Genomic DNA, 19,153 nt, shown 5'->3' with positions numbered 1-19,153 from the left:
GAGTTATCTGGTTCACTCCCACACAGAAGTCCTGGTCTTCCACCTGTAGGAAAATGTTTAGGATGCCTGGTTTTCTGTGATTTTGTGGGTTTAGACAGTTGTCCAAAATCCATCCCCCTCTTTCCTTAGCCCCACCACCATACCCCATTCCCCTCCCCCACTATCTACCGCAGCTGGTGGTTAAAAATCACTGGTGTCTTTGGACTTGTTTTCCCCTCCCTTGAAGCTGTCTTGCAGCAAAAGTACTGGCTGATGGCAGGGAGGGGCTATGGGGAATCATGCACACAAAAAGTAAAACAAGCAAAACCCTTCTCTCTTGCCTTCAGGTCTGGTTTTACAGATTTTTGCCCCAGTCTCCTTGAAAGACCCTATAGCAACTCCTTTGAATAACACTTCAACTGATTCCATGTCTATGCTTTTAAGAACAGAAATCACCAAGAGAAAGGAATAAAGAAATGGTGAGTTTTAATTCCCCACTCATCAAAATGAGTTACCAGATGTGCTTGCAAGGAGAAAGATAAGCACAGCACAGCCCTTTCATACATTCAGGTTCCAAGACACATTCATTTCAGCATTCACTTGCAGGAAATTATTTTAATGTACTTCAACAATCATATATTCCAACAGAGATAATGTGCTGCATTCGCCACAAATGACTGAGGACAGCATAGCACGTGCTGATCAAAGGAGTTAGTACAACAAACAGTGAAAGAAAACATGCTGTTTGGCAAGTTCCTATGACACCACATTTGCTCTGTAGGAGCATGAAATCAGGCAGTTGCATCTTTTCCGGATGTGGTTTCTTGTTGTCCGAAACACCGCTGGCTTTTTCTACTGCTTGCAGAAGCAGCACCACAGAGGAACTGCTTAGCAAAGAACAAATGGTTACAGCTCATTCACTGCAAGTCACTGTGCGAAAGTCTCGTTCCAATGCTTTCTTTTAAGCAGTTTCCTATACACGTGCACATATACACCCAAAAAATATCACTTGATTCAGGCATCCTTGGCCTACTTGTAGGTTGTATTATTTTAAGCCTGCATATCTTTAAAAAATACTGTCCCCTCCAAGCTATTTGAATAAACCACTCACTGTTATGAATGGTACATCATAACAGTAGGTACATAGACCAGTAGGTTTACTATGGAGGCCTCAATACTCACTACTTCGTGGGAATTAGTTATCAGCAGAAGGGAAATGACAGCCCAACTCCAGCTAGCAGGTGATCCCAAGAAGCTTGTGGGAAGAAGTCACTGACCCTCTTACAGTGGCAAGTTAATTGAGAAGAAGAAACAACATGTATCTGTCCTGAGAACACATGCATGTTTTCTATGTTGGTGGATTCATATGAGTAACTTCTGCTTCCCCTTAAAGAAACCCTAATCTGTAATACTCTAAAACTAGTCAAAAGATAGCTGGAAGGGATGAATATGAAGCTATTGTTTATATCACCTCCACGAGGCCTGTGTACCTCCAACACAGTATGCCAAAGACAATTCTGTCACTGTCTGCTCTGTATCCCTACTCTCCCTAAATACATATGTACCAACTCTCCCTCCTCTGACAGGCTAAATGAGTAAATAGGTAAATTAACCTTCAATCAACTGTTTTCAACCTGAATTTCATCTGAATATTGCAATTTCTCTTTTAAATTTGAAAAGGCTTTCTGCATGCAAATCCTTTGCAGTTTTTCAGGTATGTCAACTAGTCTAATAAAAAGAATACTTTTGATGACAAATCATTTATTTACATGATCCATTTTCCTTAATCCTCTCCCAACTGTGCTCAACCAGACAACATCGTCCTAAACAGTGAAGACCAAATATGCTAGAGCATCCCGCTAACCACAAGGACAGGCAGTGCCTGTCATAGTACTTCATGACATCTGTCAAACAGCGCTGCCCACAAGTAATTCCCACCAAACCCACAGCCTGTGGAGGACCCTCACACCAGAGCAGGGGGATGCCTGAGAGAAGGCTCTGACTCCATGTGACACCCATGGAGAAAAAGGCCCTGCTCTCATGCTGGAGCAGCCTGTTCTTGAAGGACTGTATCCTATGGAAGAGTGACCCATGCTGCAGCAGTTTTGGGAGGACTGTCAGTAGGGAGCTGCTACTCCTGAGATGGACACATGATGGAGAAGCTCATAGAACTTCTCCTGTGGGAGGGACCCCACAGTGCAGCAGGGGAACAACTCCTCTCCCTGATCAGCTGGAGAAACCACAGGTGAGAAACCATAACCCACATCCCCTGTCTCCTTGTGCCACTGGGGTAGGAGGCAGATCTAGGAAGGAGGGAGCGACAGGGTAAAGTGTTTTTAAGGGCTTATTTCACTTGTCATTATCCTGCTTTTGTTAGTAATAAATTAATTTCATTTCATATCTCAAAGTTGAGCCTGTTTTGCCTGTGATGGTATTTAATCAGTGATCCCTCTCTCTCTTGGTTCTTACCTCAACTCATGACCATTTTGTTAGATTTTTTCTCCTCTGTCCAGCTCCAGAGAGGAACGAGTGAGACACTTTTGCCTGACACCTGGACAGAGTCAACTCATGACACAAGCACAACAATATGTTCTGCTGAGGTGGCTTGCTAGGATGCAGAAGGAACTCTGGAGAATTATACTCCCAGTGGTTATGTCACAACTGCTATGTGAGGTCTGCACTATAAAGCAGATTTTCTAGATAAGAAGTACAATGAAAATTTCTGCTCTGTCATTAGTAGAAGGAAGCATCTTATTTCAGTGAGCAGTAGCTGGTGTCAGGTTCCATGAATATTAGATTATGTTTTTTAATAAATTATTCAGTATTTGATGTACACAAACCAGGAAGCCTAGGACATTTATCTGTACAAGCACAGACAGGCAGAAGGGATAAGTGCCGAGAGAAGAAACTTTAAAGAAGTAGGTGAGAAAACTTAAAATAAGGCATTAAGTGTTCTGCAGTGATCAGTAATGCAGCATTTGATGGTCTTTATCTAATTAGTTTGGGCTTGCACAGCAACCACTTTCTAAAGAAATAAACAACTTTCTCATTCTGGCACACAGGCTCACCTGGGACAAAGCAAAACATCACCTGATCCATCACACATCCCTCTCCTGTCATGCCTTCATCAAGTATGACCCTACATCATGCCTGGGGTAACTTCTGCATCCCACTGATGAAGCTGTTGAAGCAACAAAGCTTAAATGAACAGCACATATGATGCTACTCCAGTTCTCATTTGTATGGTTAGGGTAGCATATTGCTGTCTAAATCCCAAAACAGAAGCTTAAATGAAAGCAGGGTGACCTACATTAAGATTAAGTAAGTGCCATCTTAAAATGATAGAATAAAAAAATCAAATCTAGTAATTACAGCGTGGTTACAAATCTGGTCTCATAAAACACCAAATAAAAAAGTACTTGCCATCAGGTATTTGAGCTTCTACAGTTTCCTTCCAAGTATTTTGCTGATACCAGAAAGGCCAGGAAAAAAAAAGGGACTTCAAATCTACCACTTCGAGGCAAAGTTAAGCCATTCATGTAGTACAATAAAATAAATTCCTATTAGTGAACTTCATGGATGATACTAAGTCAGAACAGTAAGTTCTGACTTAAGAATCAGATGACCTTGAGAGGTAAGGTAACATAAATGGAATTTTGAGGGAACACATTATCACATCATACCTTGAGGAACTAATAAAAATAGAGCCTCGTAATTTGGAAATGACAGAAGAGAATTATCAGAGAAAATTATTTTGCCACTGAACACTTCTGTTCCATTCATATTATGTAGTCCTAAGAAAGAACACGGTGGCATTAGGATGTTTGCTCCTGGAGAGGAAGGAATCTTGCATTGCACCACTGATAGAATCTCTGTGCCAGCACACCAGTATCAGACATCCATGCTCAGGAAGGAACAGTGAAACAAAGTAGATGCAGGCCAGGATCAGGATGACCTGGAAGTAGAAAAGTTTGGCTCACTGGAGCTTTAAAACAAATGCCAGAAGAGGAGTGGGTGGGCTCCCCACAAATATGGCTTATGGACGAGGAAAGTTAACAGTACAGAAGAAGAACAATTTAAGCTAAATACCACTAGCACAAAGAACATCCATGTCTAAAGTGACTGAAAGTAGAGGCATCCAATATTCTGAAGATTCTTCTGATTACTTTGTCAGATAGCAGCTTTGTAAATTGACTAAGAATCATCTTAAAAACACTTCATTACATCATTGCTAGAAATTCAATGATTCAGGAACTCTTTTCTAGTCCTGTTCTCTGTAATTAGGAAAAGAAAGTGAGATTTTCCAAACAGACTGCCTTACAGACCTCTCTCCTCTCTTCCATCACTGCTTGAGAAACACACTGCACACTGAGAAACAATTTGCTACCCCAGGCTTCAATGAGCATTCACTGGAACAGGGGGAAGACAGTATCTTGCAGCAATGAACAAAGGCTTCTGTTTAAGCAGGGCAGCACTAGACAGAAACCTTTCCCAAGGGAGTTCTCTGTTGAAAATTGCCTTCCAGGAGGCCAGGACCTCAAAATTCGATTATCCAAATAAGCAAACATGAACCAAGTTAATAGATGTCAGTCTTAACTTGTATTTATTCAACCACAATTGACTTCTTTGACATGAGTCATTAGCATGTCCTTAATTATAGGGTGATCAGCATTGTCCACACTCAGGTCTCACGCTTTCATTCAGAACAAAAATAAAAACACTCATGTGACTAGGTTTATTTTGTCACACGCATTAGGGAAGTTATTTGACTCAAGTGAATCATGTTTAACTGACATATTTAGTAAGGAGACTTGCTCTCACACCATTTTTCTCCTCGCATGTATTCTTGCAATAGCCTTAATTTCTATACATAAAAATTTATCCTCCTTAATTTCAAATGAAAAATCAAAAATTTGGGCTTTAGAAGGAAAGCATTTCAGAACAAGAGAGAAAAATCCCATTACTTTTGATGCTCTAAATCTCTGCCATCAACACATTTAACCTGCATTTTCAGCTACTGACAAGAACTGACATGAATTTATCTCTGAGAAAAATGACTGATGACACAAAAAAAGCCATGAGCTGCCAAAGCAAGCAATCTCCAGCACAACTTGGAAGAAAAGTGAATTAGGAAACTGAACAAAAGGTAAATTAAATCCTAAGGAAATATACAGTTTTTTTTAAAATATAGCCTCTAGTTATCAAGAATTACATTTCATAAAGGTGTAAACACATAAAAAGAAGAAACTATTGTGTCTGCAGAACAGCAGAACAAGAAAACCAGGGATAATGGCTTCTACAGTTTCTATTCTTTTCCAGTAACATTTAAATTTGGATTTTGATTTCAGATAACTGGTGCACTCAGGAGAAATATCTACATATTTCCAGATATAATATGCTACCACCTATTAATTCTTAGACTCAAGTCAAGGCATATAACTTCTACTTAGCCTTCTTATGCACAAGGTATTCTATCTGAATTTCAATAATGGAAGAAAAAACTGGCCAAGTACCTGTATAATATCATCAGAGTTTATGGTGAATAACCATGGCACCTCTATCACTGAGAACACTGTTCAGAACAAAACCATTACTCATTTTTCACTTGCATTCTATGAATTCCCTCTCTCTGCCTGTAATCTTACAGCATCTCATCACGTGAGGTCTTGAGAGACAAGAACTATGTCCCAGTGCTTATTTTAGCTTCTTAATCCCTATCAGTGACTTTCACAAAATGTTCTTTAGAGGGACAATAAGGTCAGAAACTACAAATCAAACAAATGGCTTTCATGAATTAAAAATAAAGTACTACAGATCAAATATACCTATCAAGTATCAAGCTGTGATTTTTGTACTGGGTGCAGCCTGTAACCCTTCAAGATGATGTTACCCAAATATATAAATATACAAAAATCCCTATTTTTTCTCACTGAAGAACACAATACACATGAGAAAGTGCACATTCTGTTAAGATAGATATACACCCAAAGTAAACAACAACATTACACCACACTTAAGGACACTAGTGCCTCTTAATTCACATTTAGCTTGATTGTGCTTGCACTTCTCTTTCCTCGAAGCTTTTAGAAAACTAATCCACTGCTGGAACATCACAACCTGCTCAGACAGCCTGCAGATCATGTGCTCCAGCAGACGAGGATGCAAATGTGCCATTTTCTTCTCTAACCCCTCACTGCTCAAACTGAAACGGTATCCACAAAAAAACCCATTACTGTCTTCCTGCTATGTAGTCCCAGTGGCTCAGTATAGTGAAATCAGAAAGTATAGCTCAGTATAACTGCAAAAATTCTGCACAAAGAGGCAATAAGCTTTTTGTTTTTTCATATCTGGTGCAAGCAACAGTGCTGTTCTCTTAGAACTATTTGTGTTGACTAATCTTCCTAGAAAACAGAGGTTTAGCTTACACGGTCCATGGAAATCCTGCAGCATCAACAGGCTCTGAATTTACCCTCGTCTGTTCATTTTCCAGAAAGAGAACCTCTGGAACTTACAAAAGGCAGGCTGTGCCTCTCTGGTAACCCAAGCCATTTTTCTATTCAGTGCTTTGCAAATTACGAAGAGTAGCAGCCACACACGCCATTTCAGGCTGGTACAGGAGGAACATCTTAAAAGACAAAATCTGACTTGTCACAGCAGTAGTAAAATAAAGACCTGTCATACAAACAAGTCATGCACATGTCAGGAGTAAAGACTATGAACTACTGATACTTCTGTCAACTTTATCATAAATATTTCTGGCACCACAGGAAAAAAAAAAGGAAACTTTTCAAGATTTAACAAAAGGATACAACATTACATACAGTATACCAGGTACCAAGGTGTTATCCCATGACAAACTGATCAAAACTGTAGGGGAATCCCAGAAAAAAAAAAAAAAAGGGCAGCCTATTGCAAGTCAGTTTTTTCCTTGAATTTAGCTTTATTCCTTTCTGAATGACCTTTACCACTTTCGTTGCCTCTACTTTCTCTAAATGAAAGACATGCAGGATCCATGTGACTCAGACACTTGGATGCAGCATTTATCAGCTTGCAAAACAATAGGGGCTTCCCAATTTTCAGGCCATACACACTACTGATTTACGATGGATCAGAATACTCTGCTTTAACTCATGCAGGCTGACACCTCCTCTTTGCTAAGGAAGTACTACAGCTTTTTACAAACAACTCTTCCTGAAGTCCATCCAGACTTCTCACAGGATTTCTGATGTGCAAAATTAAGAGAAGCATAGTAACAGCATCAGCTCTACCAGACCTATCAAATGCAGACTACACCTTTTATACTGCCAGCTGTCACTGTTCCAGAGGTCTTTGTGGTTCTGTGCAGGCCACTTGGATCTCCTTTAAAGTCTTGTCTAAAAAGCTGGAAAGCAGAAAGCTAGTGCAAATAACTAGTGCAAATAAACACTATGTAGCACTTGAGTTGACTGAGTTGAAGGCTTAGACAAGAACCTCCTCTGGTATTAATACTGCTGATTCAACGTCTTTGCAACATCTTGCATCACAGTAGAACTAAGAAAAAGGAACAGGAAGAGCTTGAGATCCTGTCTAATTAAGGGTCTGTTATTTGAAAATGGTGTAATTTCTACCAGTTCAAATTTCTCTCCACGTGGAATTGCCATGTAATCCAATTGCAGTGGAAGAAACATCAGCTTGTCCAGCTGAAAAGACAGAAACCACTCATGCCCTGGGTTGCTGAGCATCATTCCTTTCAGCTTTTTTTCTGACTGCCAAGGGTGTGACTGAGAAGCTTGCGAGACAAGCTTCTAGCTCCAGCTAGATGTTATGCAAAGGTTTTTCCAACAGCCTGCCTCTGTGGGACAAAGCTTGCTTCTTCAAGGAAAAACTCAACCCACTTCCAAATCTACATGCTGCAGCATATCAGATCTCTCCTTGACATAGTAAAGCAGTGGGCAAGCGAGCAGATCTCAAGGTACAACATGGAAGACTTTGATTTATGAACTTCATGCAAGAGGAACATACTCTTGAAAAGGAAGAGTTTCTTCTACTGAGGGTCCAGCATCAAATCTGAAGTGCAAGTCTCTCTCTGCTCTTAGTGAAGAAAAAAATAGCTGAACAGCAAAGAAAAAATAAATCTAAAAGATACAAAATGCAGTTTAAAAGTACACTTCATTTTTGCAAATCAATGTTGGCCATTTATCAAAATCCTGACACAACAAGGAACGTGGACAGGAAGGAGGGTTTCACCTGCCTTCTACCATTCCTGCAAGGAGGGACAGAGGGAGCCCTAGGCTGGCCAGAGCCCACTGCTCACCCCTTAGATGTTGAGAGTTAAGGCAGGGTATGCAGAGTACAGAACCAGTCTTCAGGCAAGCATGCAAGGCAGTGAATTTTACACTGCACACACAGGCTGCTGAAAGAGGAGCTCACTGGTAATTGCTCAAAGGCATGCACTACACAGAGGCAGCCTGTGACTAGAATGATAGGCTAAAAGGAACACTACATAAAAAATGTGTCATTTTGAATATTAAAGCACAAACAAAGCTTTCACTTTAAAGTGGTAACAAATCACCTACGCCCAACACTTACTAATTTGTCAACATAACTTCAAGATAAAAATCACAGATAAGGAGAGAGCCCAAGTACATTGTGCTGTTAAAAATCAAACCAAACTAAACCAAGGATTGATGGTGCACAGATTTTTTTTCCCTCCACTTTTATTTATTTCCCTCAAACACACACTGACATTTACTTAAGTTGGCCAGATTCTCAACTGGAATAAAAATAATCTCCAAGAAAAATAATGTCACCAGTCTAGTTACTGTCAACACCATGCTGAGTTACACAAAATAGGGATTAGTTTCATCACACCTACTACAAAGCTAAAGCTTTATCTATGCTTTGATCTTCTTAGCAATTTCACCTCAGTGCTTGCTTAGTCACAGAACTAAAACCTGCATATACATGTGCATAAAGTGGCTAATACACTAAGTGAAAAATACCTTGCTTTATTAAAACATTATGACTGTAACTTTGAAGGCTGAGATCACACAGTGATAGTTCTGGTGCTTTCTGTGTCTCAGCTCCATGACCAAGATCCATTTGATTTTTTTATAAAACTAAGACAACAAAACACTATTGATAAAAAGGGGATTCACCCTTTTTGATGGGCTGTCATCAGTGGTTTCTCAGATGAAACATACAAAATAAAATAAACTACAGTTTAATATGGCCAACCCAGCATTCCTGTAATGCAGCCAAGCTGAAATTGCTTTGGGAATCAAGATCAGAATCAGATTTAATGCAAGATTTTAAATGCACAAGCCCTCATGGTATACAGAAGGCCAGATTGGGCTTTCCTCACAGGGGCTATGATGGGAACCGAAAACTTGTGGTTAAGATCTGTAAATTAAAGCATGTCTCTAGTATTTGAATCAGCACTGGATCTGGGCACAAGCCTTGCTGCATGTGTTCTGGCACACCACCTTAATTTTTAGCTTCACTCCAGCTCCCATCCCCATACTGCCTTCTCTCTTGAAACACATACACATCATTCAAGGTCAGTCAAACAGGTTCTCTCCTTCTAACGTAACATCCACAAAATGTAAAATCCAGCACTTCTTCAGGTGAGGAAGACACTAAGTCAGCATATGTATTCTTGAAAAAGCTTTCAAGTGATCCTTCCTTCTCTAGTGCAGTTCTGAGCTGGAGAAGTGGAGAAATATGGAAACAAGTTTTGTTCATTCCTTTAGCCATGATTCCTTTTAAACTATCTCCATGCTGCAAGTTATAAACCAACCATCCTTTCAGAAAAAAAACCAAAAATTAGCTGCACACTTCAAACATTTAATTTCACAGCTTTTTTCTGTCTTTCATCCTGATACAATCTGCCTACAAAACAGCTTCTTCTCTCCAAGTTCCAATATGGAACAAAGCCAGCCTCACAAGTACAATGGGCTTAACACACGTACAGATCCGCAGTAGTCAGTGTTTTGAAATGCTCTTTTCAAACCCTTTGGGAAAATTAATTATTTAACAGCCACGTGTCAGAGGTATTTGTCTCATATCTGAAGGCTCCTCTTACCCTTCTTCCCCAAGGAATTCAGGAGTACTCCCACGTTTCAACCAACCAGCAGCTCCTGGTTTGGTAACAGGACCAGTCAGTGCAGATAACCATCAACCAGGCACTTCCTCCTGCTGCTTAGTCCACCTGGACAGCCCCCAAAGGTCAACACAAAGCTCCTTGTAGAATGCCTAATGAAGTAGTGAAGGGAGCAGCAGGAATGACCTTCCAAACATAATACCAGTAATAAGTAATGGTGCCCTTCCAGACAGACAAGTCGGTCGCAGGGGTTTCTTCTACTAGCATTTATTTTTCATATCTCAAGGAAAGATGTCCTACGGAAGTACCCACCTGCAACAGGCACTGCTCATCTATGAAAGCAGACAACCTTCCTCTTCCTTTTTTTAGTCTTCCTTGCTTAAAAATGCAGTCATGATTACAGGACTTTCTTACAGCAAGAAATCAATGACACAAGTTGGAAATAAAGGAGAGATTCCAGCATCCTGACTACATGAAGGTCAAGGACAGCATTATCATTCCCTCACTATTTACAGTGAAGTACTCAACTTTTATTTTCCACTTTCTAATACTGTTCACAGGAACCACCTTTGAAAAACAGCCCTGAAGATTCCCATGGCACTCCAATATCCTATGCAACACAGGAGAAACCTAGCATACCACTGCTCTTAAAAGTGGTCCAATTTCCATACCCACTTTTTCAACACAGAAGAACTTCTCAAGGACTTATTTACACGGCACATACACTGAGCAACAGCATAGGACAGCTCTTTCCCAAAAATTTTAAGTCACTAAATCCAACAGTGCAATTCACACAGCTTGGGCTGCTTCTGGGACAGTCTGCCATTCTGCTCACCTGCACTTGCCTAACTATATATCAACCATCATTTGATTTCCACATGAATAAATCTATCACATCTCAAAGATTCATGCATATGCCATTCGAGCTTTTCTAATTCTCACCTGACAACTGCACGCACCAAAAAGGAGCTACAAGTTATCACTGTACAACCAGAGACATTTAAATCACCTTTCAAGCAACCCTGAATTTTAGCCATGAATTAATGAAGAGCCTGTGAAGACATAAGAGAGACAAGCTTCATGGTAAGTTTTAATCCAAGCAGAAATTTTCTGAACTCTTTGTATTTAAAAACAATATTGAAAATATACTGTACTACACTGAAACGAAAATGCAGTATGGTCTCAATTTTAAACTAGATAAATTAAGTACATAAACATAAAGAGGTATGTCAACTATTTTGCCTGTATCTCCCTCCTCTATGAGCACAAAAGGCAATACATGCTCAAATAATAAAATTTTAATTGATACATTTTGGTGGGTAAAAATACAACCCAATCCATACAATGCATGCATTTTTCTGAATATTGTAAGGTTAACATCTCCCTCCCTATCTTTTGTCTTTGCACAAAGAATAGCAAAAGTTTGTCATAGGCCCTAGAGATAAATTATATGAGTTTGAAGGAAGTAAGAGATTCTTTAGTTCTCTATAGTTAGATTTCCAGTATAGAGTCCTCAGCAAACTGCAGAGGATTAGCACATTGCACATCCTTAGAAGAGATACTCTATGAGCCAAGGGAAATACCTGGAAAATGTCAGAGAATGGTATGAGATTCTTAGGGGAAAAAAAAAAATCCAGTAGGATTGGGGAGTAGCTCCTTCACAGCAGCAAAGCTGTATTAATGAGAGCCCCTGACAAAAGCCTCCCAGCTGTAGGGTTTTTTTTTTAAAAAAAGGTAAGCTTCTTTTAGAAGTTCCATCAAGAAACAAGAAATTGAATTGGCACAATCACTATTTATATTTCCTTACCTAACACAGGCAGATATATTCATTCATCAAAATCTTTCATTAGCAGTACATATTGATCTGGAGATCATTTAAACAGGGTTATGTAAGTACAGCATAAGAGCAGTACAAAATTTATGTATGATGAAAAATCTCTCATGTATTAGGAAGCACACTTGTTTTTAACTCTCAAACCCCACGCTTGGAGATGCAATATACAGGAGATTCAATTTGGAAACACAGCTAAGTGAACTTAGAATCCTGAGAGAAAAGAAATGGTAGTTATTGACACTCCAGTGCAATTTGCTTGAGTACAGAAAAGCATACAGAAGTAACGTACTAATAAAAGTGTGCTAACTGAAGAGCAAAACAATCTGTACACAAACAATTGCATTGTAATCTCTTTATGGTTCCTTATTTTGTTTCAAATGTTATTTTGGTAAGGAACAAAGTGGGTCTGGAAAACAGGTGACTGCCTTTCTGAAAACAAGCAGATGAAAAAAAATTGTTTTGCACACATTTTTATTTGGTTTCTTATTCACAGTTGAAGGATTCCTCCTTCTGAAGATGGTGTTGAAAGAAACATGTTTCAGCATATACTACTCCAAGATGGATGTAAAGGAAATTCATCAACAGTCTCAGAAGTGAGAAAACAATACAATTCTTAAATAAGAAGCCTTAATCTGAAGGTTGCAAGCAAGTCACAGGAAACAAACACCTAGCCACAGAAGAGTGCCAAGCATGTGCACTTAAAAGGTCTTTCATCTCAAGTGTCACACTGAAAAACCTCAAGTATCTGCTGAAAGGACATACTGGTTCCTACTGGCTTGGAAATCCTCCTGCAAAAAATTAGTCAAATACCAGACACTTTCACTGGGCCAGCTGCTGAAGTTCTTGCAGGATGAGCCTGAAAACCTAATCCATGAAAACTTGCTGCTATGTGACTATGATTGTGGATGAGGAAGAATCATTTAGACGTACACTTTCAGGGGTGCACACTGCCCAAGAGGGAGCGGGAGGGGGTAGAAGATGTAGCAAATCAACAGCAAATGAAACAAGACAATGCACCTCACACTGGATGCTACACTAGTAGATCTCTTCCCTGACCGAACACAGGAGAATTCAGAGTTCTCACAGTAGTCCATCCTGTCCCGTGAAGGTACTGTGCTTCCCTGGAGAGGGTTGGACTACTGCTAGTATTTGCTTTTAACTGGTGATGACTGAGCTGTTCTCCGCATCTCTGCATGAAGTTTCCACATCATCAAGGGACTATCCTTCAGTTTCAGTACCATTTCAGCAATGAAATCAGGCCTATAGCTAAAATGGGGTTTCTACAAATATGAAATGATCTTCTGATTGTGATAGTCACCCTTAATGAATAAACAACTGTAGCACCATAGTCTTCAGATTCTGTGCTATGTCATGAATCATCAGATATCACGTTCCTGAGTTATGCTGCGTCAGATAGAAATGCTTTTGTATAAACACTCCAAAATCTACCCCAGTTCAGGAATCTAGGAAGCCTGCTGGCCAGATCTGATGTTTAACAAAAAGTGAAAGAATCTTTGTGATGTGTGATGGTAGACACCAAACAGAACACAGTTCACCTATTGCTTCCCTACCATCTCTCTTTCCAGTCTGCAGGCTATCAGCATCACACTTCTTCAGATCAGGAATCTGACAGAAAAAAAATAAAAAAGGAAAATGAAGACAAGTGACCTCTACAAAGGCTCCAGCAATAAAAGTATAGTAGCAGTGACAGTGAAGATGCCCTTTTCATTAAAGATCAAACTAAGTGCCTCTCTAGCTCTTCACTAGTCTCGTATAGAAAGCATCAGTATCAAAATTTTTTTTCACATTCTTTTTCACAGAAAGCAGTCCCTTTCTCCTGAACTGAGAGCTGAGCCTAACAGATCATAACCCTTGTAGGCTGAACAAGGAACTCTGATAAAGATCACACACAGATGTGATTCAAGCACACCTTCAGCATGCTCTCACAGCATGCCCTCAATCAGCATACAGTCTTGTGTGATCCATTCAAGCTGTCTTGAACACCTACAAAAACTGAGTAACAACACCTGAAAGTGGCACAAAATGAGAAGGACTGAAATGTTATTAGTTGATACAGCAAGTTAATGATAGTAGGGAAAATTTGGAGGCATATGCTAGGCACTGCAGAAGACTTATTCATAGCAATTAATGCAATTCCACAAACAGAATCTGGAAAAAAAGTTCAAGCTGTGATGGAAGCAAACATACACACACACACACACACTTTATCTTACTCTCTAGTAAAATAATGGAGAATCTGGTGCAGTAATTGCTCCTTCTGTTTTTCCAAATTAAAGTAGAGAAAGTCAACGTTTGGTCTCAGTGGAGAATTGTCCAGATTACCAGAAGCACTGTCCTCAGTATGCAACAGGTATAAAAGGGTATTAGAAAATAGGCTGAAGGAAGACACTAATGAATTAGAGTAGATGACACTTCAGGGTAGATGATTTCTGCTGAAGTTTATTTTTTCTAGACTTTCTCTACATTAAAACTAACATGGGCATTTTCTTAGTACACTCTATTTCCATGGTTATTACCATAGCTTGGCTTGAGAGAAAAAGAGAAGGCTAAGGTGATGATCTAGTTTCCTTAAGGTTCAAATCAATATCTTCCCTTTGCAAGACTATCAAATATGGCCCTCCAACTTTCCTCCAGTAGTTGTTGTAAACTTTCCATAATCTTCACCAGTGGCTTTGTATGACGTGGTGTGTGGAACTAAGATAACAAAGGTTTATGTAGACAAGTAGCTCTTGAGAAAAATACATTTTGCACAGATTACTCAAAACAACATTTCAGAGAGGCTAAGAAAACAGTCCTAAGTGTCCTATGAAAAGTCTTCACTACATCAACATTGACAAGCGTAAGTCAGGTTGCTTTTATAAATAAAATACTACATGACTGTGTTAAGGACATGTTTTGTATGTGCCATACTTTGACAACAGCAGACTGCTTCCCCTGCAGCATACAATGGTGGTAAAGAGAAGTGGAGGAAGAAGAAGGAAGTCCTACCTCTCTGGGTACCTCTCGCTTCCCAGCCCTTCCCAACTACATAACTGCAGCAGAGGCAAGAATTCTCCTCCCTGCCTCAGCACCACCTTCATATAAACAAGTAAAATGGCTGAGGCCTCCTCTAAAGTCCAAGACACAAAGAACTGAGGATTAGCATGGCCTGGATACTATCACAAAGTCCTCGCATTGCAAAACCTATAGTTGCACATGCAAGGAATTAGCTTTACTGTGTTATAACAGTCAGACAAGATGACAGAACTTGAAGTAGTTCTCAATTCCCTCCAGTTTTGTTTCTAGAAAGCTCAGGCATAAGAAGAATCAGTTTCCATCTTGGTTTTGCTGCAGTCAATGAACAGGCATCAGGGTGCCTCTTTCTGTGCAAACAAGGGCCTTCCCCTCAGCAGAATCTACAAACTGCAGCCTACATAGTGTAACTTTACCTAAAGGTGTAACAACACCCCTTTCATGGCACAACAATAGGTATTAGTACTACTATAATTTATTTATGAAGGCAGATTAGAAGCCAAGTTGATTGCTTTCAAGGCCCTTGTGCACCGTCCACACAACCATATCACTACTGCCAGGTCTTTTGTTTATGTAACATTCACCTGGTGCAGAGTCAGCAGGAGGCCAGTTTGCCACTCACCCTGGGAGCAGCAGAAGCTCATTTCCCCCCAGTACAGTGGCAGCAAGAGGACAAGATAGCAACAACTGTTCTGCTCACAGGCACCTCACTTCACCTCCCACTCAGCACCTCTAAAGAAGCCATGTATCCTGTATGTGTATGTCCCATTCTCTCTAAACACATGTCCTGAACAGTCCACAGGAGCCCAGCAAACTCTGCTTGACCTGTGGTTGCACTTCAACAGCCAAGCAAGCACAGACTGATCCTGGAAGTACAAACCACTTTCCCACTGCCCAGCAAGCTGTGCAGCCATGAGCACACATGGCATGAATCCCAAGATTCCCTCTATGTTCCCTCTATTAGTCTGGCCAACTTCAGAAGCTACTGTAGAAAAGCTGTGTGCCCCCCTTGTGGAGGTTTGCTACCACATAAGAGGGTGGAAGGAGCAAGGTGTATTCCTGCCCCTTCCAATCCAGGCACAAACAGCATCTATGAGAACTGAGATCTATTATTCCACACTAAGTGCTTCCTACCTTGGTTCTCCATCTTTTAGAAAAAGAAACTGAGGACAAAATGTTCCTAAATTAAAATGTTCCCAAAAATAAAACCTGACATTGATTGCTTTCCTAGCTTTTGCTCTTGTGCCAACTTCCAAGCACACTTACATTTGAAATTTTTATTGTTATCCCCCTACTGAGGTTTGCAGTATTCAATTTCCTTATTAGGGTGCACCCTGTTGATTTCAGTATGAAGGAGTTTACTCAGGTTGTCATTTTACAAAAGGGGGAGTAGATTAAGAGGCAGTTGAACCAATCCATGAATATATATTTGAAGCCAGAAAATATTTTCTGTAAGTTAGAAGCCCAAAGACTTTGGTGTCTTGTTTTTATTTTGGGAGGCTTGTTAGGCTCTTGTGTGTGTGGTTGCTTTTGCGGTGTTTGTTTTGGGGGTTTTTTGGTTTGTTTGTTTAAACATGAAATAGGGTGCACAACCCTTACCAATCTTTTGGTTCATTTTAAGACCAACACAGACAAAAGTTTGTTCTTTTGACACTGGATGTCCACTCTTTGCAACAACACTCTTCAGTAAGGGTGTAGACATAGAGGACACAGGACTAGAATTTACTACATATTACTCTCTACATATTTGTCAAATGGGCTAACAGGATCAAACAGAAAGAGTTTATTTATAGTAAAGTATGAAAAGTACCTTGGAAATATAAAAGCAAGCCAAACTGCAACATGGGGAATAGATAACACCCTTTGGAGAGCATCCCCAGTGCTATTACATATTGCAGCAGGTAAACAGAGAAGCTATGCTCACCATGTTGACTCACAACTGTTTTCAAGAATGGCAATAACTTCTCATCATCAATTACTGAAGGCAACTTGGTATGTGACATTACACCTGCTCTGTTTTATTAAAAGCAAGTTGTTGCTCTAGTTAATCCTTCTGAATGTCAATTCAAACTGGAAACCAAGTTTTTAGCTCTCCTCTAACTTGCATTGATGAAAAGTTTGAATGTCTGCAGCTTTGGCCTTCCGGGCTGTCAGTAGTTATGGTGAGAAGCTGTAGTGCAGGTCCCAAATTCACGGCAGAGAAGCAGCAGCTCACACAGCTACCCATGCTCAGCTACCCCACCACAGTTACTCCATGCAGCCAGCTCATGGCATGAAGCTGCTGAAGGGTCTGGGGCACAAGTCTGAAGAGGAGTAACTGAGGGAGAAAAGGAGGATCATTTATCATTCTCTACAGTGACCTGAAAGGAGGCTGTAGTGAAATGGGGCTCTTTTCCCAACTAAAAAGTGACAGGACAAGAAGAAACGGATTTAAATTGTCCACAGAAAGGTTTAGATTGGATATTTGGGAAACTTTCTTCAAGGAAAGGGTTGTCAAGCACTGGAACAGGCTGCCCAGAATTTGAGTCATCATCCTTGGAGATATTTAAAAAATGTGTAGACGTGGCTCTCAGGGACATGGCTTAGTGGTGGACTTGGCAATGCTGAGCTGAAAGTTGGACTCAATCATAAGGCGTTTTTCAACTTTAATGATTTCATGATTCTGTGAATATTTTAACTTGAGCTAGTCTGGTTTGATCCATGTGAATAGAGAAACACCCCAACTTAAGCTGTACTACTCAAGTGAGGACAAGTCATTAATCACAATAGCACTTTAGCTTCCCATATGCGTTATGACAGCAGACAGTGCAAGAGGAGAAATGAGAACATTACATTCTTATATTAGGAAGGAGATAGGAAGAAAAAGGGTATAAGAAAATACCTCTACTTGAAATACAAAAAACCCCAACTTGCCCAAAGAGCACATCATCAAAGACAAAATAACTCTCCAGATTCATAGAGCCATTTATCTCTACCTTTGATATCAAACAGAAAACAACTGAACTTGCAGGATCTAAGGATAACTGCTGCTTTCATTTCATTTTTCAATTAAAACATGCCTGCTCTATATTTCACTTTTTGGTTGACTTGGTGACTCAGGCTGTATCAGGCTCTCAAAGCAACATGATACTTGTCACCACTGTAGAAGTATATGCCTCCTTATATTCTCCAACCTCATTGTATCCAACTGTAAGCTGTTTCCATGACTTTCATCAGACCCATACAGACCTGACTTATTAGTCACCACACCAGTGGCCCCCAAAACCACATCCATTCTGATTAATTGGTCTTTAGTTCTTTGAAATACTTTTTCAAATTAGCAATCATTTTATCTTTTCTAAATATCAATCAGATAAGGGTGACTCATCAAATGCTATCTTGCTCTGTTGTAAAGCTAAAATAAATGGCTTTAACCTAGACATACTTTGTTCTGAGCATGACTGGGCAAAAACCTCACACCACCATCTATTCCAGTGGCATCAACACTGCAGACTAGGATCAGCAATCCTGAGTACAAAGCCATCTGCCCCACCAAGGACAAGCATGCAGGATTACTCCCTCTTCCATACTGTCCATCCCCTAGATCAGACTAGATTGAGCTAAACTGAAAGATTCAGCATGAAGACTGTAGAATCTGTGCTGATATCTCTGTACTAAGTAGCCAAAATCAAGAATGGGCCAGATGGCATTGAATGAAAAATAGTAATATATACCTATATACAGCTGCGCAATATCTTCTACATACCATGGCTTCAAACACACTATGATGCCAGGCAAAAGGTAAAAACCTGGCCATATTCAATGGCACTGCTTGTATATGCAAATGAATAGTACTTACAAACTCACTACTTCAGGGACATACACAGAGACAGCAAAAATTAGATTTTTCAAAAGGAACATCCTCTTTCCATTACAGAAATAATAAAACAGCATGCCAAATTTATTTGGGCCTATACACTCTGATACACTGGAAATTTAAGTCAAAAGTATGTTTTCTAAAAAAATGCTTTGAATAGTTGCTTCTCAGTGACTGATGGAAGATAAATAATCCCTAGTAGCCACCAAGTTGAGGCATGTAACGGGTTTCTACCTCATACAGTTTATTATGAATACTAACAATAGTTTTCTCTTTCAGGTTCCTAGTAACAGAAAAGATTACCTGAACGAAACCATTTTGCTGCATTTCTACAGCTCAATTGTTAAAGGCTGTAATGGAGTGTTGTTTT

General features: G+C 39.9%; 1 protein-coding gene across 4 annotated transcripts in view; it reads right to left on the bottom strand.

Moving 5' to 3' along the window:
• Positions 1–19,153, bottom strand: part of AGPAT4 (1-acylglycerol-3-phosphate O-acyltransferase 4) — a 72,722-nt gene that overhangs the window by 37,888 nt on the left and 15,681 nt on the right. The window contains exon 3 of one of the 4 annotated variants that reach the window (XM_086877996.1): positions 13,466–13,520. The exons of the other annotated variants lie outside the window; for them this stretch is intronic. The gene's annotated coding sequence lies outside the window, so the exon portion shown is untranslated. The remainder of the gene's footprint in view (positions 1–13,465; positions 13,521–19,153) is intronic. 4 annotated transcript variants of the gene reach the window in all.

This window comes from Cyanistes caeruleus, chromosome 2 (genome assembly GCF_971803275.1).
Source record: "Cyanistes caeruleus chromosome 2, bCyaCae1.hap1.1, whole genome shotgun sequence".
Lineage (NCBI taxonomy): Eukaryota > Metazoa > Chordata > Aves > Passeriformes > Paridae > Cyanistes > Cyanistes caeruleus.
Note: the sequence above shows the minus strand (reverse complement) of the source record. Positions and strands in the feature narration are given on the sequence as shown.